The 23,316-nt window shown below is 35.6% G+C and overlaps 1 protein-coding gene across 1 annotated transcript in view; it reads right to left on the bottom strand.

Annotated features, from left to right (window-relative positions):
• The window catches only part of LOC145248899 (putative thiopurine S-methyltransferase), a 52,168-nt gene extending 33,705 nt beyond the window's left edge, over window positions 1-18,463 (bottom strand). The window contains exon 1 of the mRNA XM_080110672.1: window positions 18,354-18,463. The gene's annotated coding sequence lies outside the window, so the exon portion shown is untranslated. The remainder of the gene's footprint in view (window positions 1-18,353) is intronic.
• Between the last annotated feature and the right edge of the window lie 4,853 nt (window positions 18,464-23,316).

Below are 23,316 nucleotides of genomic sequence, written 5' to 3'. Positions count from 1 at the left end.
GGTCACTGACAGTATACTCCCTTGAGATACTCCATTCTCTTGTTCTTTCAAGTCCGAGAGAGCTGTGCCAACCTTTATTCTGAACCGTCTATTTTTTAAAAAATTTTCAATAAAAATTGGCATTCTGCCTTTTAGTCCAAGCGCCTTCAGATCCCTTGTAACACCGTACTTCCACACAGTATCGTAGGCTTTTTCCATGTCAAAAAACACTGCTGTTAAATGTTCTTTCCTTACAAAGGCTTCTCTGATGAAGGTTTCAAGTCTGACTATGTGGTCTATTGAACTTCGGTTTTTCCTGAATCCTGTTTGAAATTCTGTAATAAGATTCTCTGTTTCCAGGAACCAGATTAGTCTTTTGTTTATAATCCTTTCCATGGTCTTACAAATGCAGCTTGTTAGAGCTATTGGCCTGAAATTCAATAGATCTGAGACGTTACTTGATTGGGATTGGATGTTTGAGTTTTCAGATTTGGGGATTGGTATTATTGTGGCCTCTTTCCAGGTCTCGGGTACATTTCCACTGGACCATATAATATTGAAAATTTCAAGTAGGTATTTCATTGAGGCTTCTGGAAGTTTTTTGAGGATTTCATATGGAATTTCATCGGGCCCTGTAGCTGTGTCATGGGATTTGGTTAGCGATTCTTTTAATTCAGGCAAGGTAAGAGGTTGGTTGTATTTTTCAGTATTTTGTGATTTAAATAGAATTTTCTTTTTCTCTTCCTTTTCTCTAATCTTTTTGAATTTCTCCGTTTGTCTGTCACATGATGAAATTTTTGATAAATTATCTGCCAGGTTATTGGAAATGTCTTTTTGATCGGTGTATATTTTGTTGCCTTTAGAGATGTGGGATATTGGTGTACTACTACACTTTCCTTCTATTTTCCTCATCATGTTCCAAACTGTTTTCGCCTTGGTATTCACATTAATTTTGGATATATAATTTCTCCAGGTTGTTCTTTTGGATTCCTTTATGATTCGTCTGGCTTTTGCTCTGTTGTTTTTGAAGAAATCCAGATTTTCGCTTGTTGGATACTTTTCGAATTTTCTCAAGGCAGCTCGTCGAGCTCTGATGGCTTTTCTGCATTCTTTTGTGAACCAAGGTTTGTTGTGATTGTTGGTTTTGGTTGTTTTCGGTATGGTATTATTTGCTATGTTTGTGAGTGTTTTAATGAAGTAGTTCAAATGGTCATCTTCATCATTCTTTTCGATAATTAATTGGTTTTTGCACTGTTCCTGGAAGTCTTCCCAATCTGCTTTATGTAGGTTCCATTTGGGTGTTTTTTGTTCAGTGCTAGTACTTAGACTTTCCAGGATGATTGGGAAATGATCACTCCCACAGGTGTCATTGTGTACTTTCCAGTCATAGTCCATATATATGGAAGGATCACATAAGGTAAGGTCAATGGCAGTGAAAGTACCTGTTGCTGGGTACATATAGGTGTAGTTTGGATTATTAAGGAGGCATAGATTATTTTTATTTATTATGTTTTCTATTTCTTTTCCTTTTTTATTTGTTTCTTTACTTCCCCATATTACATTGTGACTGTTGAGATCTCCTAGTAGAAAAAAGGGTTTAGGGAGTTGTTTTATTAATTGAGTTATCTCAGTTTCGTTGATTGTATCTTTTGGAGGGATGTATATTGAGCAAAGTGTTATAGTTCTATGTAGAGTCACTGTAACTGCAATTGCTTGCAAGTTTGTGTTTATATTTATTTGTCTTTGAGGGACTTCATTCTTCACAAGTATTGATGTGCCTCCAGAAGCTCTGTCCGTATCTTTATTTATGTAGTTGTAAGATGTGTAGTGTTTTATGTTGATGGTATTATTTTCTTTCAGAAAGGTCTCCTGTAGACAGACGAGTGCTGGGTTCATATTTGTTATTAATAATGTGAGTTCATTTTGGTTTGCTTTTATCCCTCTGATATTCCATTGTAATATTTTGTTCATCATTTGGAATTGTGTTCAACTTCCATCGTCTCCAATCCCTCAAATCTATTTTCTGTCGGAGTCCCTGTTCGAGATATAGATTGGGATCTTTCTTTTCCTGTTTTTGTTTGTTTTGTTTTTTTGTCTGGGGGGATTTTTGATTCTTTTCTGGCTTGTGATGTGTTTGATGGTTGTTCGGTTGTTTTTGTAGAAATGGTTTGTGGTTTTGTTTCTTTTTGTGGTTCAGTAGTGTCTTTACTTAATATTATCCTTGGATTGGTTGCAGACATTGCACTATTCATTTTCCTCATTTCTTCTAATAGTTCTTTCATTTCCTTTATTAGTTTGCTTAGGACATCAATTTTCTTGTCAGTTGTATCCGTTACATGTATATGACCATTTTGATTGTTGATTGGATTAGTTTTTTTTGTTGCATCTGCATATGTTTTAGTTTCGATGATTTTCCTGGCCTCTGGGTAGGATATATTCTTTATATGTTTTAGTTTGGTCACTTCTTTTTCTCTTTTCCATATTTCGCAATATCTAGAGCCAGCGCCATGGTTTCCCAGGCAGTTGGCACACTTGAAATCTTTTCTGCAGTCAATGTGTGGGCCACTTTCTCCACATCTTCCACACACTGGTAATCGTGTGCACCGATCTTGATGGTGTCCAAACTTCTGGCACTTGAAGCATTGGAGGGGGTTTGGAATATAAATTTCTACATTTATTTTCATATATCCGACTTTCACTTCTTTGGGTATGGTGAGGGAATCGAAAGTTAGTATATATGTATTGGTATCGATTTTCTCACGGTTTTTTTTAATTTGAACTCTGCGAACATCTAACACATTCTGTTTCTGTAAGTTTGTCCGGATTTCCTCCAAGGGACAAAGTGCAAGTTCGTGGCTTTTCACTACTCCTTTGCAGGTATTTAGGGTTGGATGTCTGTAGCATTTGACTTTGATGTTTTCAAATAATTTTAGTTTCAATATTTCTTTAGTTTGTTCTTCGTTATGGGTTTCTATTAGTAGGCTGCCGTTAAATTGTTTTTTAATAGACTTTGGTTTTAGAGTTTTAAGATTTTTTTCAATTTTAAAAGGTGATAGTTTGCTCAAAGGAGTTTCCTCCATTGATTCTATTACTACGAATGTTGAGTTCCTTGGTTTTATCGTCTCTTCGTCAGAGCTACTGATGTCAGAGACATCAGAGTGGGTTCTCTTTGGGTGGTTGGGTGGTTTTTGGGAGGAATAAGCCATATATTTTGTTTTCTTTTTTCGTCATCTTTGTTCCCCACCCACCTCGGAGTCCTATTTGGGAAGAGCCTGGGGGGAAACCCATTCGCCCAGCCTCTACAGGGATACAATGATGATATAATCGACTTTGGTGGTATCATAATGATTATCTGTTCTCTCTTGATATTGCTATGGGATCTGTAGCAATCCTGAGGGGTTTACATCCTCGTCATCGATATTCACACCTAATCGATTGACCCTCAGCCACCGCTTTCCATCATATATTAGGGAGTAGGGTTATTTGTGGGAGAGGGGGGATGTGTTGTATTAGTAGTGGGTTTTTGGAATGGGCAATATATGGTGGGGCTTGGCGTGACTGGCCGATTGGTCGGATCGGGCCTCTCCGACCGCCCGTCTAATCGAAGTAAGGGCCAAAGTAATGTGTTGCGGTACCTAAACTTCTATGTATCCTGGTTTAGGTTCGCTCAATCACCAGGATCACGTCCTAAGACTTTACGGGTAGCAACCCACGGCTAACTGGTTGCCCCATTGAGGGATTTTTACCCTCTGCAGGGGGACAGTCGGTTTGTTCTCATGCCCTACCGACAGGGCAAAAAAATAAATAAATAAATAGATAATTTAATAGAATATATTTGTTTTCTTTTTCTTTCTTTTTTTGTTGTTTCTTTTCCTTTTTAAAATCTGTTTCTATTTAACCCATAGTTGGGACCCTAACAGGTACTACCACTCCGGGTCAGGGTGGACCTGGGAGCAATGGCAATTAAGAGGTGGCTCCACACTCCCCAAGCCCGTAAGCTGGACCTTACCATCGGATGTAGTTTAAGGTCATATCCAGGACCGGGAGTAAGGTAGGAAAAAATAAAATAAAAAGGGGGGGGGAATAGGCTGTTGTTTTTGTTTTTGGTTTTGCAGAACATAATTAAGTTTTACAAAAAAGATCAGAAAACAAAAAAACGTCAATGTAGGTGCATTTCGTCTCCGGAAGCCATAGGGCAGCCTGATCTGGTAGCACCAGCGGATTCTGTCACCAAAACCGAAAAGACATAATGAAGAAAAAAAAGAAATAGGCGCCAGTGAACTGAAGCCGATTACGCTCTCATGTTATGGGCCAAACTCCTTCAATTCTAAACACTGCCTAATTCATACAAACCAAAGAAGAGAGGAGGAAAAAAGAAGACGAAGACGCCGGGCTGCTAGCTGCTGATGAAAGAACTCACTTGCTTTCCAGTTACAAGCCAGGACACGCATCACCGACAGCAGGATGACCGGCCCACCCCTACCACATCCATCATCCAAAAGATAAGTTACGTTTACGAATATTCATTCCTTGTCAATTCATACATACCTACAAACATTTTACGAACATTCATTCCTTGTCAATTCATGCACACCTACAAGCATTTTACAAACATTCATTCCTTGTTAAATCGTACATACCTGCAAACATTCTACGAACATTTCACCGTAATACAAACTGTCAAATATCTCCATCGGGCAATCCATTCTTCGTTAAATCACATTCCATCCTACGAACACTTCGCCTCTTCCAATACAAGTTGTTAGTAGTAAATAAAATCGGTTCTCAACCTTCAATATTTGTCTGTCTTTAATTATATGGAGTCAGAATCTACACTCTTCCAACGTTATTCATTTCATGTATTCTTTGTTGTGACCTCTATGGCATCCTTTCCCACCCCTAATCCTTTTTATAAATACCGAGGCCATAGATTACAATTAAGATCAATGCTGCACTTCTATTTCTTGTTCTCTTTCGGTGGAGGAGAAATCCTTCACGACTGAGACAATTTTTATTTTTGTACCTTTTCTCCACGTTAAAAAACGACCCTGGTGTCTAACTCTGTCCCGTGGGGAGGCATAGTAAATAGGTACAATTAAGATCAATGAAATTCGTGTTATTTGTATCAAGTCTCAACATACACAAACTCATTAAGATAATCTAAACAAATAAAACGGATACAAAGGAGCAAATAAATCCTTGAAATGACCTATTTTTGCATTACAAAAAAAAAAAAAAAAAAAATTGAAAAAAAAATAGAAAGCAAAAACAATGTACATTTCTTCTATTCATAAAATAAATAAAATTCCTTTTCCTCCCCTTCTCCATATGAAAACCAACAGCAACTCACTTAAGGATAAGGCTTGATGAGATAGGATGAAAAAGTTATCAGCCATAAAGAACACTATGGGAGTTCTAAAATTGATTCATGAAATGAACCAAGCTTGATTACTGGTGATTAATGGTTAATGACAAATAGTTGGTGACATTGAATTTTGGAAATCGCTTCAGACAAGATTTCAATTGATGTAAAAAGATAAAAATTTTAAATTAAAAAAAAAATACTACTTCAAAGTCAAGAACTAACAAATGATAAATTTTATATGGACAGATTCCAACCCAGAAAGAAAAAAGCAATTCTCCCTCCTTTGTCAGAAACATTGCTCATGGGATGAGAGAACTAAAAGACAATATAAAAGAAGGCGACAGTTACAAAGCTACCGAAAGTAAACACAAGGTCCACTTTCTACTCTCCATAGGATTACTATGCTGTACTCTGCAGGGAAGCAGTTCTGTGTTAATGTGTTGCATAGTCGTAATCCCTTGCAAAGAAATTCTGTCAATGGAAATTCCGTGCATAGGTTAGGCATATGGAAAAAGAAAGGATAGTGTTTTTAACAAATGTGGCATGATATTAAAGGAAATTTGACTGGAATTCTTGCTATGCACGTGGATGATTTTGTTGTCTTTATTGGAGGAAGTACTGACAAAATGGCCCCCATGTGTTGGGCGTCAAAGAAATTGGACAGAGTGACAAAAAGCCCATTGGCCTCAGAGACTCTTGCTCTGAATGAGGGAGCTGATGCTGGTGTTTTGACTGCGGTTATGATACAAGAGGTATTTCAGTTATCTAAATTGCCAGACGTTCTCTGCAAGACAGATAATGCATCACTTGTGGAGACATTAATGATGTGGAGATGTTAATGTAGACATTGGTTACCTCCCTTGCTCCAGTTACATGGTTACCTCCCTTGCTTGTGGTGATATAAATAGGAGTCGGCCATCTTGGTTTAGTCAGTTCGTTCGTACAGTTTAGACAGACTACAAGTGTCTTAACAAATGGTAGCAGAGATATCCCTCTGTGTGCGACAAAACGAAAAAAAAAAAAAAAAAAAAAAAAAAAAAAAAATTTTTTTTTTTTGTACAGCTTGTCTGTAGCACTAGACAGATCGGATATCGGATATGGCAACTTCGAACAAACAACCTCCATTGTTGGAGGGGGAGGATGTTTACGAGAACTGGAAACAAGACGTTGAAATGTGGTCGTTGTTCACGGATCTTTCTGAGGAAAAAAAAGGGCCAGCAGTGTTTTTGACGCTACCACCGAATATTAGAGAATGTGTTCGTGAATTGCCAACAAGTGACATCGGCGGACGAGATGGCTTGAAGATCTTAATAAAGAAACTGGATGACATATATTTAAAGGATGAACACACGCGCGCTTACATGACTTTTAAGGAATTTTACACTTATAAAAGATCGTCAGGTACCAGTATAAATGACTTTCTTGTTCGTTATGAGTTTTTGTACCAAAGATTAAAAAAATTCCACATTATTCTACCGGAAGGAGTGCAAGCTTTTCTTGTTTTGAACGCGGTTAACATATCAGAAGAGAACGAAAAATTAGCGCGGACAACGTGTTCTGTTTTGACGTATCAAAACATGAAGGAATCGATAAAGAAAGTATTTGGTGACATTTATCGTGATGAAAATGTACCGGCAGTGAAATCACAGCCCGATATCGTCAACTATAATTATTCTAAACCGGGTAACAACAAAAGGCGTTTTCGTCGAGGACAATCTAATCCATGTGACCGAAGTGGAAACGTGTTGTTGTGTTACAAATGTCAGTCTCCGAACCATCTAATTAGAGAGTGTCCTAGAAATACGCCCAGGTTTACGGAAGCGACAGAACAAATACACATTACGTTGTTCAGTCAAGAAAATATTTATTTGAACAGTACAAATGAAAAAATTTCAAATCTTGTAAAGGAAACATTTGGAATGGCAGTCTTGGATTCTGCTTGTACTCGCACACTGGCTGGCGAAGTGTGGCTTGATGTTTATTTGGATACTTTAAATGAAAGTGACCTGCAACTAGTGAAGTATACGAACTCAGACCGGAGTTTTTGTTTTGGTGATGGAGTGGCTGTCACAGCAATTAAAGTTGCTAAATTTCCGGTTACACTCGGAGGTATAAGAGTTTATATCGAAGCAGATATTGTGAAAAACGACTTGCCTCTTCTATTAAGTCACAAATCAATGAAGACAGCAGGAATAGTGCTAGATTTCCGGAAAGATATGTGCTGGATTTTTGATAAATGTATTGAACTAAAGACCACAACTTCAGGGCACTATTGTCTCCCCTTAACAAATAAGTTGTTGGATCATAGTGGTACTAAGAACATTGTATTACATGTTCAGAATTTTGGTCAGTGTTCTTTCACAGAAAAAAAAAAAAAAGCAGAAAAACTTCATCGACAGTTTGCTCATGCCTCGAAGGAAAAACTTGTTTCCTTGGTTAAAAAAAGTGGCAAATTCAATGACAAGGAATTTATAAAGGCGATTGAGGAGGTTTGTGAAAACTGTCAAATTTGCCTTAGATTTAAAAAAGCTCCACTGCGACCGGTTGTGGGATTGCCTCTTGGCAATAGATTTAATCACACAGTTTGCATGGATTTGAAAGAGTTCATCCACAATGAGGTGTGGATACTACATCTCATTGATGCCGCTACCAGGTATTCAGCGGCAACATTGATCAAAACAAAGAAGAAGGAGGAGATCATCAAAAACATCTTTATGATGTGGATTACCTATTTCGGATCTCCTGTTCGTTTTCTGAGTGATAATGGGGGTGAATTCAACAACGAACACTATAGACAGATGAATGAAAAACTCAACATAGAGACCTGTACTACTGCCGCAGAAAGTCCATTCAGCAACGGTACTGTAGAACGTCATAATTTGATAGTTGCTGAGGCAATGAAAAAAACAATTGACGATGAGAAGTGTGAACCTGAAATTGCCTTGGCATGGGCTATTTGTGCAAAAAATGCCCTCCTCAATTACTCTGGACACAGTCCAAATGAACTTGTATTCGGTTTCAATGTAAATACACCCTCAATTCTGACAGACCAGTTACCTGCTATGGAGTCCTCTACTACAAGTGACATGGTGAGAAAAAATTTAAATGCTCTCCATAGTGCAAGGAGAAACTTTTTGGAAGCTGAGTCCAGTGAGAGAATTAGGAGAGCTCTCAGGTCTAATGTCAGAACTTATGCTGATGAAGATTATGCTACCGGAGACCAAATCTATTATCGGAGGCAGGGTTTTAAAGGATGGCGTGGTCCAGCAAAAGTGTTAGGCAGAGAAGGCCAGTTTGTCTTAATCAGACATGGCGGAGCATTTTATAGGATGCATCCGTGCCAATTGATGAAAGTGAATAAAAACAACGAAAAAAGAACAAAAAAAGCTGAAATGCTGGGAAACACTACAGAAGGGAAGAATGAATACCTTTCAGTTGAGGAGGAGGAGTTGCAGAATCAAGTGGTAGAAAGTGAAGATATAGACAGAGAAGAAGTTGTTGATAGTTCTACCAGTTTAAGAGATAAGACTGAAAAACCTGGCCGAAATAAGACCATAACTTATAAAATAAATTGGAAGTGAGGAGTGGAAGAAAGGAAAGGTTATGTCAGTACAGCCTAAATCAACTGGCAAATATAGTCATTGGATCAATATAGAACCTGAGGATGAAAACGAGGATCAAGTTTGTATCAACTGGAATCATATTGATCATTGGAGAGAAGTGCCCCAATATACTGAACAGGAAAATGTAGTCCTGCTCACCGCTGAACAAGAGCAGTCGAAAGCTGTAATGGATGCCAAGCATAAAGAAATAAAAAACATGAACACCTATGAAGTATTTGAATGTGTGCCATACACAGGTCAAAAAACAATATCCACAAGATGGGTGATTACTGAAAAATTCAAGGATAATCAGAAAACAATGAAAGCTCGCCTTGTAGCACGAGGCTATGAAGAAAATAGTAATCTGAAAACGGACTCCCCAACATGTAGCCGTGAAGCTATGCGAATGGTCATGCTAACCGCATCAATAAAGAATTGGATGCTGCAGACCATAGATTTTACCTCAGCCTTTTTGCAAGGTGGTATTTTAGAGAGAGATGTGTACCTGAGGCCACCATCTGATGTTTGTCCTAAATCTCAAGTGTGGAAATTAAAAAGATGCATCTATGGATTGAATGATGCTCCACGGGCATGGTACAAGAGAGTTACTCAGGCTTTGATTAAATTAAAAGGAGTAGCAAGTGCTTATGATAATGCATTGTTTTTGTGGCATGATATTAAAGGAAATTTGACTGGAATTCTTGCTATGCACGTGGATGATGTTGTTTTCTGTGGAAACACAGAGTTTGAAAGGGATGTGATTGCAACATTGAAAGAAAAATTTAAGGTGGGATCTCATGAAAGTGGAACATTCAAATATGTTGGACTGAATTTTAATCAACAGGAAAATGGGATCACTGTAGAACAAGATCTATATGTATCTTCCATATCTCCAATAGAAATAAGCAAAGGGAGGATACTGAGGAAAAATGATGAACTGAATGAAGAAGAAAAGCATGAGTTGAAGAGACTTGCAGGTCAGATGATGTGGGTTTCAACTCAAACACGCCCTGATATAGCTTTTGATGTGTGTAAAATGAGCAACACTGGAAAGCATCCCAAAGTAAAAGCCTTATTTGAGGCGAATAAAGCCTTATCAAAATTGAAATCCAAGAAGGGTTCTATAACATTTCCAAAATTGGGAAAGCCCTCAGATTTACACATTTTGTGTTATACTGATGCCTCTTATGCCAGTCTGGAAGATGGATCTTCACAGGGTGGTTTTGTTGTCTTTATTGGAGGAAGTACTGACAAAATGGCCCCCATGTGTTGGGCGTCAAAGAAATTGGACAGAGTGACAAAAAGCCCATTGGCCTCAGAGACTCTTGCTCTGAATGAGGGAGCTGATGCTGGTGTTTTGACTGCGGTTATGATACAAGAGGTATTTCAGTTATCTAAATTGCCAGACGTTCTCTGCAAGACAGATAATGCATCACTTGTGGAGACATTGAATTCCAACAATCTGGTAAGCGATCGACGATTGAGAATAGATGTAGCAAGGCTGAAGGAAATGAAGAGTAGAGGGGAGATACAGATAGAATGGATCAAGGGTTGTGATCAGGTCTCTGATTGTTTGACCAAGGCAGGAGCTTCATCTGAGCTTCTAAGGGACTTGTTAAATCAGAAATAAATTATTCACTTGAGGACAGCAGCAATGTTAATGTAGACATTGGTTACCTCCCTTGCTCCAGTTACATGGTTACCTCCCTTGCTTGTGGTGATATAAATAGGAGTCGGCCATCTTGGTTTAGTCAGTTCGTTCGTACAGTTTAGACAGACTACAAGTGTCTTAACAAGAAACATTGCTCATGGGATGAGAGAACTAAAAGACAATATAAAAGAAGGCGACAGTTACAAAGCTACCGAAAGTAAACACAAGGTCCACTTTCTACTCTCCATAGGATTACTATGCTGTACTCTGCAGGGAAGCAGTTCTGCGTTAATGTGTTGCATAGTCGTAATCCCTTGCAAAGAAATTCTGTCAATGGAAATTCCGTGCATAGGTTAGGCATATGGAAAAAGAAAGGATAGTGTTTTTAACAAATAAAAGATAAAATCAATTATGGGAATTCCAGTAAGAAAACTCAATTCTAACAGGATCTGAAAACAAAGTGGATGTTTTTTTAGGATAAATAAATTCTAATAACATCTGTTATCTCCTTACAAACATCTGGAGACGTTACAAGCTTATCCCCCCCCCCCTAAAAAAAAAAAGGAAAGATAAAGAAAACTGTAAATTAACGTACAAAAGGAGGGGAAATTTATCAAGTTTTTCCTCAATATTAAAGACAGCTCATAAATAAACAAAAATTGGCACAAAATGTTCATGATGTATTTACATTTTAGGGTTTTAAAAAAAAAATTAAATAAATTTAAAAAAAATAAAAAATAAATTTAAAAAAAAATAAATTTTTTAAAAAAATTAAATAAATTAAAAAAAAAAATAATAAATTTTAAAAAAGAATTAAATAAATTTAAAAAAATTAAATTTAAAAAAATTAAAATGAATTTTTTTAAAAAATTAAATAAATTTAAAAAAAAAAAAATACAACAAAAATGACGCAAATTCATTACATACTTCTTGTTGTCGTTAACAAGAAAAAACACATTTTAACAGCAAGATGTCTCATTCATCATTTTCTGCTTACATTAATAGCCAAGGGTCACAATTCAGAGCTTAAATATCACACGGTCATCGTAATGATAACTGCTAGAAATCTTTACTGATCAAATTTGGTGGTAAATGTTTACTTTAACTGCAACTCAACATTCACCGTTAAATTGATGACTTTTGTAGGTTTTCTGGTATCTTGAAAACAAATATCACATTTAAATTTAAGGCAGACAAGTAGTTTTCTATATATTAAGACCTTTATTATCTGGCGTAATCCCTTATGTTTTCACTGGCGGTCATGTGTTTTCCCAACTGAACAAGCACTAATGTGCATGCATGTTACAAAATGCCACCTCCCCATGTTAAGAATGGCGACGGCCACTAAAATTCAATAAGCAATACATTGGGAAAAATGTATTAATATCCACAAAACTACTTGTCTGCCCCAAATTTGAATGTGATATTCGTTTTCAGCACACACGAAAACCATTATAAGTCGTCAATTTAAATGCGAGTGTTGAGTTGCAGTTAAAGTAAAATGAGTATTGTTTTACCTTCTTATCCACCCCAGTATTCACCTTTAAATTGACGACTTTCAAAGGTTTTCGCGTATGCTGAAAACGAATATCACATTCAAATTTGGAGTAGGCAAGTAGTTTTGTGGATATTCTGAATATTAAGACCTTTACTAACAAACGTAATCCATTATGTTTTCACTAGTGGCCATGTTTTCCTCCAACTGAAAAGTACTAAAGCGCATGCTTGTGACAAAACACCCTCTCCTTCCAATGTTAGGAATGGCGAACGCCACTGACATTAAGTACTACATTGGAAAAATGTCTTAATATCCAGAAAACTACTCGTCTGTGCAAAATTTAAATATGATATTCGTTTTCAGTATACCCGAAAACCTATTTAAGTCGTCATTTTAAAGAGGAGTGTTAAGGTGAAAAGAAAGTAAAAATTTATTATCATTATTATTATCATCATCATCATCATTATTATCATCATCATCATCATTATCATTATTATTATCTATACTCCTATAATTTTTTTGTATTGATATTCATATTAAAAACCCTTTTTTTTTTCTATTTATTTAAAAAGAAAATACAACTTAGTTATATATGGGTCGTGGAATTGCATTCACTAGCTAAAGATCTAGCTAAATTTGCATATTCTTTTAAACGTTCAATTTAATTAATTTCCTATTAGTTCCTTCGGTTTTCTTATGGGATGATCATCTTTAGTTAACTATTACATGTAATTATATTCATGTAGATATTCTACATGATTTATACTTGCATAATATTTGCGTAAAAAGGTTATAGTAAACACAAACCTCTTTCTATATATATATATATATCTATGTATACAATTTTGCCTACCAAACTCCTGTCAGGTTTTGGTCTACAGACATGAAACTTAATATATAGGGTATTCAATCCCATGCAAAACATTATATTTGCGTTTTACCTGGGGAAAATCTGCGAAAATGTGAGAAAAAAAAATGGAATTTGCCAGGTGATGGTCGAACGACGGTATTACGAATATGCATGTGTTATGTAATAGGTATTTGTTCATGTTTTAATTTTTACTAAAGAGAGGCCACATCAGACCTGTAGGGTTGATGTGACGTTTCTTTTGGTTGAAAGTAATTTTTTGTTCCCGGACGATGACCGGGTTGAAGGAATAAAAATTATTATTAATTTTTATTTGTGAATAAATTCTGAGCTAAGTCTGTTGTTGAAATGGCGGCGGCAAGAGTGCCTTTGTAGCGAAAAGTTGAATCACATTCTAGACATCAAAAGCGAAAAAGAATGCATAAAATATTTTAGCCAAAATACACAGGCGTTTGATCTCCAATGGCCGAAATCATAGTGTACAGAAGCCGGAGGGGTGGGGATTTCACACCCGCAATTGGCAAAACTAGGAGCTAAAGTCAACCTGTGAATTTGACAAGTTGAAAAGTCGGGTTGTTTTTGATCTAAGAGAAACACACGCAGTGACTCGGCATTGTGTTTAGAACAAAGAAGAGGAAAAAAAATGAATTGTCCGAAATTTCAAAACAATAAAATAACGTATCGAGAATTGTCATTTGGTGAATCAGGTCGAACGAAAAAAGGGAATTTATGAAATATTTTTGCTCGGATGGGAAAATGTGTTGTCCGATAAGTTCAAAGCGACAAATGCATTCTTGGTCTTTTGACGTAAACAAAATGTCTGATATAATAAAATGGCCGACAACCAGAACTTAATTCAAAGATAAACTAAAATTCCTTTGAATTATCAAAGCGAAAAGTGAGATCAATAGATAATTTTAAAACAAATAAAATCGCGTGATTTGCTTTAAGTCAAAGGAAAAATAATTTTCCTGGATATGGGGAAATTCCATTAGTAAGCCAGGGAGGAGTTAATTAATACAACGTGTAAGTTGAGCGTTAATTAAGGGAGGAGTCAATCCAATTTTGGAAATGGACCAATGAAAAAGGGCCCTGTCGAAGTATAATCAACCAATGAGAAAAGGCCCCGTCGAATTATAATCAAGCAATTTGATTGGTCGATGACGAACATGGGTGTCGTCATCATTCCATAATTGTATTATAAAAGAAATGAAAAATCAGAGATTAAGTCAGTAAAAAGTAGGAGAGTGAGTGAAGAGCAGTAAGAGTCAAAGAGAGATAAGTCTAGGCAGAATCACCTCTCTCCCTCTCTCCCCCTCGCTTGTTGCCTGATAACTCAACGCTTATAACGTGTCGATTACTTAACGAGAATTACGCAAAGTCCGCGATACCGACCAGGTATTTCAACAACAGAAGCTCAGTTGTAGAACTAACTGCTTACTTGAATTAATTGTCAACTCTATGTATATGCTGTAAATACTTATTTTATGAATTTCCGAAATATATATTATATTAACTAACCTCCGGAGTTTTGTTGCTGATGTGCGTTGATCCGTATATATGTACATTCTTTATTTGCCAAATGTGACCACGGTTAAAGTCACACGTGCAAGGTCACATCTGTGGATATTTCGTTATTTGCCATTTGTGACACCGTATCCGTCAACGAACACCCAGGATAACTAGACGATCCACGGAGGACAGGCCTTGAGGACCGAGCATCCGAGAAGAATCCCCAACGCCTTAACGAAGAACTCACTGGGTGACGCGATGTACTAACGGTTGGCAGACCTGGTTGCCCAGTCGACATATTATAACTGTACCGACCAGGGTGCAGATCATAACTGGGCCGCGATCAAGGGTCAAGGACGTGTAAAAGGACACGTCCAAAGGTCACACAAATATATCTTCATAGCTCAGATATTAACGTCAAAGGAAAAAATAAATCATTAGCTAAACGTTTTGGTTTCGATTCTCGGTGGTGGCGCACTAATCATTTTTTTTTTTTTTTTTTTTTTTTTTTTTTTTTACAAATACGGAAGCCGCTCAAGAATAAGGGTTAATAAGTGTACGATAGTCAATGGGATAATATCGTAGTAGTCGTTAGTAGTGGAAATTTGCTAAATTGCTTAAGGAGGCGGCTCATCAAGACCTTGTTTATGTTAGACATGAAGAGAACCATATTGTAGTCAGTTGGAAAACGAAAGAGTTCCACAGGCGCTCAGTGCTAAGAAAGAAGCTTTGTTCATGGAATCTACATTTAGGTTTAGGCGCAGATAAAGAGTGGGGGAAATTATTGATAGTGCTTTCAGCTAGGCGAGTGTTTAATAATGCTATTTATTTATTTATTATTTTGTGAAAAAGATGAGGTGTTGTCATCAGACTTAGGGCTAATGGTAGGGTTAAGAAAATGTTTGATGCTTATTCAAATTGGCACTTATTGTCGGCAATTAAAAGTAAAAAAAATACAGAAAAGTGTGTATGCATATTCGTTACAGAACGAAGGTGTCATATTCCAAAAATTACCTTAATTAATCAAGTATTTTTTTTTTGGAAGGGGGGGGGATCAATGTGCACTGGTTGTCCAACCTGCTAAGGGTGTTTATTCTGAAAGCCGTTCTTAACATGGGAAGGTTTGGGGTGTTTATTCCGAAAGGATTTCTCTTAATTTTCAACCTCCCCATGTTAAGAATGGCTTTCAGAGTAAACACTCTTTGTAGGCTGAACAACTAGTGCACATTGAACTTTTTTAACTAAGAAAATCAAAATTTACAATGTTTAGCAATTTTACTAAACTATTGAACATAAGGATGATTTTTTTTTTCCCTCGACACTTCGATTTTTGTTGTCTCTTATTTATTTCATCGGATTTCATCAGGCCTGACGAAAACACTACGACTCGCTTACTCGTAAAATTTGATTTGAATAATAAAAAAAATTTTTTATTAAACTACTTGATCAAATTAATTCTTTAAATATGACACTTCCGGGTTCTTATGTAATGTTACCGCACCATTTTTTAAAATAGTATTTTCAAATTAAATTAAAGTTTTACGATATGTTTTTCATTAAACTGTTAGGTGAAAGTACAGAATAATTGGTCCTGGATATGACCTTAAACTATATCCAGTGGTGAGGCCCCAGCTTGCGGGCTTTGGGGAGTGTGGAGCCACCCTTTAATTGCCATTGCTCCCAGGTCCACTCTGACCCGAAGTGGTAGTACCTGTTAGGGTCCCAACTATGGGTTAAATAGAAACCGACTTGAAAACAACAAATATATTCGGTAATGGTGTAGATTGGCCTTCCTTTGTTTACAAAGCCATTTGACGGAAGTGACGTCAGACATGTTTTTATCTACGGATGGCCAAAACCGTATAGAATGAACCTTTTTTTTTTTATTATTTTATTAGTTTTATTTAAACAGTCTTTATTTGAACTTAATGGACTGTTTTTTTTTGTTTTGGTATTTTTTTAGTTTACCGACACCTCGGCAATCACCTCTAATTTGTCAACTTTTTGAGGTTTTCGGATATGCTGAGAACGAATATCGCATTTATTTTTTGTGCAAATGCGCAGTTATCTATATTTGAAGACCTTCAGTATCCAACGTGGTCACTATTGTTTTTGCTGGCAGCCATTTTGTTTCCCATTTAGGAAAAAAACGCCCAAAACAGCCAAACGGAGCCAAAATATGACCCCCAAAACATTTTTCGGCTTTAATACCGAAATGAGACCCCCACCCTTCCGGATATTTTTCCGCTTCCCGATATAAAAACGGACAATCTTTTTTCTCACTTTCTTGATTACATTAATTTTTTCACTAAAATACGCGCACGCGCATAGTCACTTGACGTTTCACAAGGTGCATGAATACATGGCGGACATTTTAAATGACAAGAAATATTTTTCATAAAATAAAGTTTTCACTTCATTTAATAGTAAAAATATTGCTGTCAGTAAGTTTTCACGAGCTGTTTACAAAAGCATATTTTATGTTTTTTGCACTTTTTGGGGGGGGTATTCAAATATAGAACTTGTGTACTTTAACAGGTGCTTCTACTGTTTAACTAACCGTTTTTCCATGGAGGGGCGGGGGCAGGTGTGTTGTGGCTTACTGACAACAATATTTTTACTCTCAAATGAAGTGAAAACTTTATTTTATGAAAAATATTTCTTGTCATTTAAAATGTCCGCCATGTATTCATGCACCTTGTGAAACGTCAAGTGACTACGTGCGTGCGCGTATTTTAGTAAGAAAGTGAAAAAATTAATGTAATCAAGAAAGTGAAAAAAAAGACTGTCCGTTTTTATATCGGGAAGCGGAAAAATATCTGGAAGGGTGGGGGGGTCTCATTTCGGTATTGAAGGAAGCAGAAAAATGTTTTTTTTTGGGGGGGGGGCATGTTTTGGCTCCGTTTGGCTGTTTTTGGGCGTTTTTTTCCTAAATGGGAAACAAGATGGCCACCAGCAAAAACAATAGTGACCACGTTGGATACTGAAGGTCTTCAAATATGGATAACGGCGCATTTGCGCAAAAAATAAATGCGATATTCGTTCTCAGCGTATCCGAAAACCTCATTAAGTCGACAAATTAGAGTTGGTTGCCGAGGTGTCGGTAAACTAAAAAAATACCGAAAAAACACCGTCTTTTTTTTTTTTTTTTAATAAAACTTTAATTTTAAAATTTCGATGTTTGAAAAACAGTCCATATTTCATTATAAAAGATCTATTTTTGTTTGATAAAAAGAAAAACAGTTAATAACTACAAAAAAAAAACCAGTCCATTAATAAGTTCAAATAAAGACTGTTTATTAAATAAAACTTGTATATATAAAAAAAAAAAAAAAAAAAAAAGTTCACACCATTACCATATATTCTATTAAGAACATTTTTTCAAAATCTTTAGATTCGGCATTAAATAAACTGTAAAAGGGTTGATATGCCGTAAAACAAAAATGACCAACCAACAGAATAATTACAAAACAGTGTTTTGAAAACACCCTCCCCATGTTAAGAATGGCTTTCTGAATACTAACGTTATCGTTTCCGCACGGTTATGTAAGTACCCACTTCGTTCTGTAACGAATACGTACATCATTCAGGCTTTTATTTACTTTCAATTGTCGCCATAAACGATCTGTCGCCTTTCTTAGTACAAAAGCAAAAGCACCAAAAATATTTAGCTGTTGATATGCGTCCTCAGGCTCAGCATCTCGTAAACAAAATTAAATAATAATAAAGTAATTTTACTGTTTAATGTTTAAGTAATTTTAAAATAATCTAAAAAAAAAAAAAAAAAAGTCTCAATTTTATCGGTGAAGGAATGACTTTGCATATTTTAGCAAAACTGAATTCAAGTAACTGATTATATAAGAGAAATTGAAACTTACCGAGAGAAGACTTTAAAAACTGAACTGCTGACGAGAAATCGCAAGTGCGCAAATGTGAAAGAGATTATTGAAGGACCAGGTTTTTATACTTACCTCCCTTGGTATAATCCAATGACGATTATCTCCCTTACATAATGCGCAAACAATTTTATAAAATTTCAGTTTTAGATCAAATCATATCAAATAGTTATATTGAAGTGATTGGCTACCAAATTTTATCGGCTAGTTTTATCTGATTTTCCGAGCGGTGACAAGGCAAATTAATTCGCGGTATTAATTTATCTAACTTTTTCGGATTTCTTTTTTCTCTTTTATTCTTTTTGCACGACCCTAAGTTCGGGTGGCAACGTTTTTAATAAACACAGTCTGATTTCATATGTTAATTAATATTTACAAAATAAAATGAATAATAAATCCGCACAAATCAGAAAAAAAAATATTATTGCAAAATAATTAAAAAAAAAAAGAAGTATTTGTAAAATGAAAATTTTCAAAAAAATATCAGGCAACAAAAAATTGTTAAAAATACACTTTCATCGTTAAGAAAATAGAACAAATAGGTGGTAAAATTTAATAGATTTTAGGGGAGCTAATCGATTCAATATAATTATCTCATTCTTGTTATATATGTATTTGACATGAACATTGGTTTTACATGAATTAAATTTGGGAATTTGTTTTTGTATCATTCTTTGTTTTCTTTTAATTAATAAATAAGGATTATCTGGCGTTGTCTGATTTGGGGGATAACATCACATACAACACTATAATCAGGACTAAGAATTAAGGACTTCATATCTATTATTTTTGTTCTATATTTCATAAAATATCTGCCCAACAGTTTTATTTTCAATTAATGGGGACATGTATTTTCAAAAAGTAGGGTTTTTACCTATACTATCTGTGGTTTGGTGTGATTTGTATATCAATGAGGCTAGACACTGGCATGAGAGAATATAAGGCCGGCAGTCAAGATGGCGAGAGTCGAGTTTGGAAGAACTAGACTGAACTTGTCGAAACTGAGAATGTTCGAATGCTGACAAGAATCCATTTTTAAAATTTTTTTTTAACTAGTAGGATCCATTCACCGGCGTTTCCCAGTGGAAGCCTCCACCCCCACCCCCCACCCCCACCCCGCAGGTACTGTTTGAATGTGGAAAAGGCAAATAAGGGGATACGTACACCTGTATGGAATAATAAAATTAGGAATAATGGTTCATAAGAATGAGAAAAGAAAGTATAAACAGATTTTTTTAGAATGTAGGGATTATCACTGTATAAGGACTGTTTAGATTGATAGAAACTCCCCATGTTAAGAATGGTTTTCAGAATAGACACCACCAACCTCCTCTTGGAATAGACATCCACAACATCCCCATCTAAAGAATGTACATCAGAGCAGAGCACCCCCTTTTTTCTTGGGGTTGGTAGATAAAAAATCCCCCAAATTTAACTGAAATACATAGACAGCATACCCACCCACAAATGTTATGATTGGTGATAGTGTCGCTAGAAGATAAGTGGATTTTTGTATCATGTGTGAGTACAAATCTGGCAGGCATTGAATTACAGTTCTGTGTTTATATCTCTAGAAGCACTTGTTTGCGCAAAATTTGAATGATATTTTTGTAATCAGGATAGACGAAAACCAAAACAAGTGGTCATTGCAACGCAAAAATGTGGAAGTGGATGTAATATAAATATTTACCCCCCCCCCAAATAAACGTATGCGCGTGTAACGAAACAAAAATAAGCAAAGGTGAATATGTTTTGGTGACTGTGCAGTTTTGCCACCTCGCTATTTTTAAATAGTTTAATCAGGTTTAATCACAATCTCTTTTTTTTTTTTAATTATCATTATTAAATTGTTAGGTGGAAGGGAGTTGTTTTACAATCTGTCATTATTCTGAGGGTGACAACTCTCTTTTATTAAGAGATTTGTTCATTTTTTCATCTCATAATTTAGGACACCAATTATACTGTCACTAAGTTTGGTACTTGTGCACTTTTGTCACCGTGCTGAAATAGCATTATATTGAAGGCCATTTTTAACGTGCGGTGGGGAGGGTGTTTTGTAATTGAATCCAAAAAGATATTGTGAAGCTTGAATTTAACCTAGAAACTAACGCGGTGGCAGAAGTGCTCAAGCGCTGAAAGTTTTCACAAACGGTTCACAAAAACATACTTTATTTTGTTTGTTTGTTTGTTTGTTTTTTTTAGACGGAGGGGGTAATCAATTATAGAACTTGTATAGTGTTTAACAGGTGCTTTTGCAGTTTTAGGTAACACGCCGACATTAAGCTAGCTGAAGAACCGTTTAATATTTCACAAAAATTCTGTTTACATTGGGGTGGTAGAGGGTGGGCGACCAAACACCCCATCCCCCCGGCGTGGGGAGAGGAGGGTGCTTTGTAACTATTATGTGCTTCCACCTAATAATTTAATAAAAAAACGAAAGGGAACTCATGACTCTTTTGTCTCCCAATTTTTCGTTTGCTAAAATTTTACTCAAGTGATTACGGTGTAGTGTCAATAAAATAAACCATTCATTCAAGTGCCGCTTCTTATGGATTTAGGTGAATACGATATAAAAATCACTTTATTGATACTTATGTTACCAGGCTGGTGGGTGATCTGTACTTTCACTTAACAAATTAATGATCAAAGAAGATATCGTAAAACTTGAATTTATATAATCATTTTATTATATATAATTTTGTGGGGGAATGGACTTAGCAAGATGAAGGAACGTTTGATTAAATTCATAATGATTTAAATCTGTAAAAAAAAAAAAATTATTTTCAGTTGCGTGCGCTTTTTTTTTTTTTTTTTTTACATAAACGTCACCACTAATCAAGGCCGATAGGCCACTCAAGGATAAGGGTTAAAGGGTGTAGAGTAGTCAAAAGGACAATATAGTAATCGATAGTAATGGAAGTTCGGTAAATTTGTTAACTTAAGTGGAACGGCTCATCAGAAACTTGTTCACGTTGGACTTGAAGACAACCATATTATAGAAAGCTGGAAATCAGGAAAACGGAAGACAATTCCACAGGCGTGCAGTTCTAAGAAAGAAGCTTTGATCATGGAATCTATGTTTAGGTTTAGGTACAGATAAAGAGTCGGGAAAATTATTGATAATGTTTTCAGCTAGTCTAGTGTTTCTTGTGAAAGTTTGGCGAGGGGGGACCATAGATTGAAGCTCAGTTGAACACTTTCCATGAAAATAACGATAAAGCAGAGACAAACTCGCAACATCTCTTCTGTGAGACAGAGGTTGCAGCGAAGAGAAAAGGACATCTCCAACCAGGCCACGAAGTCTATTTTGAACCCTATCAAGGCAGGACAAGTCTTTTTTAGCAGCTCCTGCCCATATGTGGCAACAGTACTCCGTCCTTGGGCGTATCTTGTGTTACCCAACTGTCTGGTATATTGTAAGTTTTCTGTACTTTCACCTAAAAATTTAATAAACAAAAAGATATTGTAAAACTTTTATCACAAACGGTTTGAAAGTTGCTAGCTGTGAATGTCTGTTGTGTTAGCAATATATGAAGGGTGGTTTCTAAATGGTTATAAAGCTGTAAATAGTGTTGTTATCTTAGAAGTGATGTTTATTGTGTAGGGCGCCACCAGGTTTCTGTTTTTTTTTTTTTAGAACTGTTTGTTTATGTATCAAATCTGTTCATTCTGGAATATGAGAATAGCCGGTTTCAACCAATCGTTAATGCTGGAATGTTCTCCGGGAGAAGTTATTAATTTTGATTCATAAGTAGGGAAGAGTATGTAATATGTATGTATGCAATCATCGAGTGACGAAGGGTGTAATAGCACTGTAGCAGAGAAATGCAGAATAGTACCCGGCGAAAACTGAGAGCAGTGGTGGGACTAAATTTAGAGAGAGAATAGTACGGACTTCTTCCTCTAATAATGCTGCGATTGTGATGGTTGTTCTCCATGGATGGAATGTAGCAATTTAATGGCACAAGTAAATATGTATGTAATGCCATTAAAAAGTTACACAAGATGGTGAGTAATACAATAGACATAATAAATTTGTATGTGGCATCTTTTATTGCAAACCTACGGTAATTTGGTACTGAGGGGAACTTTTGCAATCAAAATATATATATATATATATATATATATATATATATATATATATATATATATATAATATATATATATATATAATATACATATATATATAATATATAATATATAATAATGATAATCATAATATATAATATATATATAATATATAATATATAATAATATATAATATATAATATAATATATATATAAAATATATATATATATTATATATATATTATATATATCATTATTATTTATATATATCCCTTATATATATATATATATATATATATATATATAAAATGAACTCATTTTTCCCCTCTTATTTTGACCTTAATAGGATTAAAAATCAAGACATTTCATGCAAATGTAATGTGTACAAACTTCAGCACAATATCTGAGGTGTGTTATAGGCTTATTACCTCTCCACTTACTCGATAATTGTAGATTCCTATATTTTTTCTGCTGAGCGTTCACTGCCAAAATCGGTAAAAACCAATGGAGGTAGTAAAATCTTTTCTCTCTAATAAATTCCTCCTTCTCCCACCACCAATTTACACCATTGTGGGATCGTTCACCAGGGACAGTTATGAAAGAACACCGGTTTGGGTTTTCTTTACTTCGTAGTTGCTTAAAAAACCTGGAATGGACTTAACCAGATCGAAATGTTATTTATAACATTTTTTGTTTAGAAGCTAAAAAATAAATTCGTTGCGACCTATGCGAAATTTAAAAACTTTGAGGAAGGGAAAGATTAAAGTCACATAGAAATTTGAAAGAGAGAAACGAGAGATTAAATGAGTGGGCTAGTAGAGAGACTAGCAGCGTTTTAGATTTATGAGGTGATCTTTACGGATCAGAGGGAACGTTG

Source organism: Euprymna scolopes, chromosome 27, assembly GCF_053919585.1.
Source record: "Euprymna scolopes isolate OS-2025 chromosome 27, ASM5391958v1, whole genome shotgun sequence".
Classification (NCBI taxonomy): Eukaryota; Metazoa; Mollusca; class Cephalopoda; order Sepiida; family Sepiolidae; genus Euprymna; species Euprymna scolopes.
Note: the sequence above shows the minus strand (reverse complement) of the source record. Positions and strands in the feature narration are given on the sequence as shown.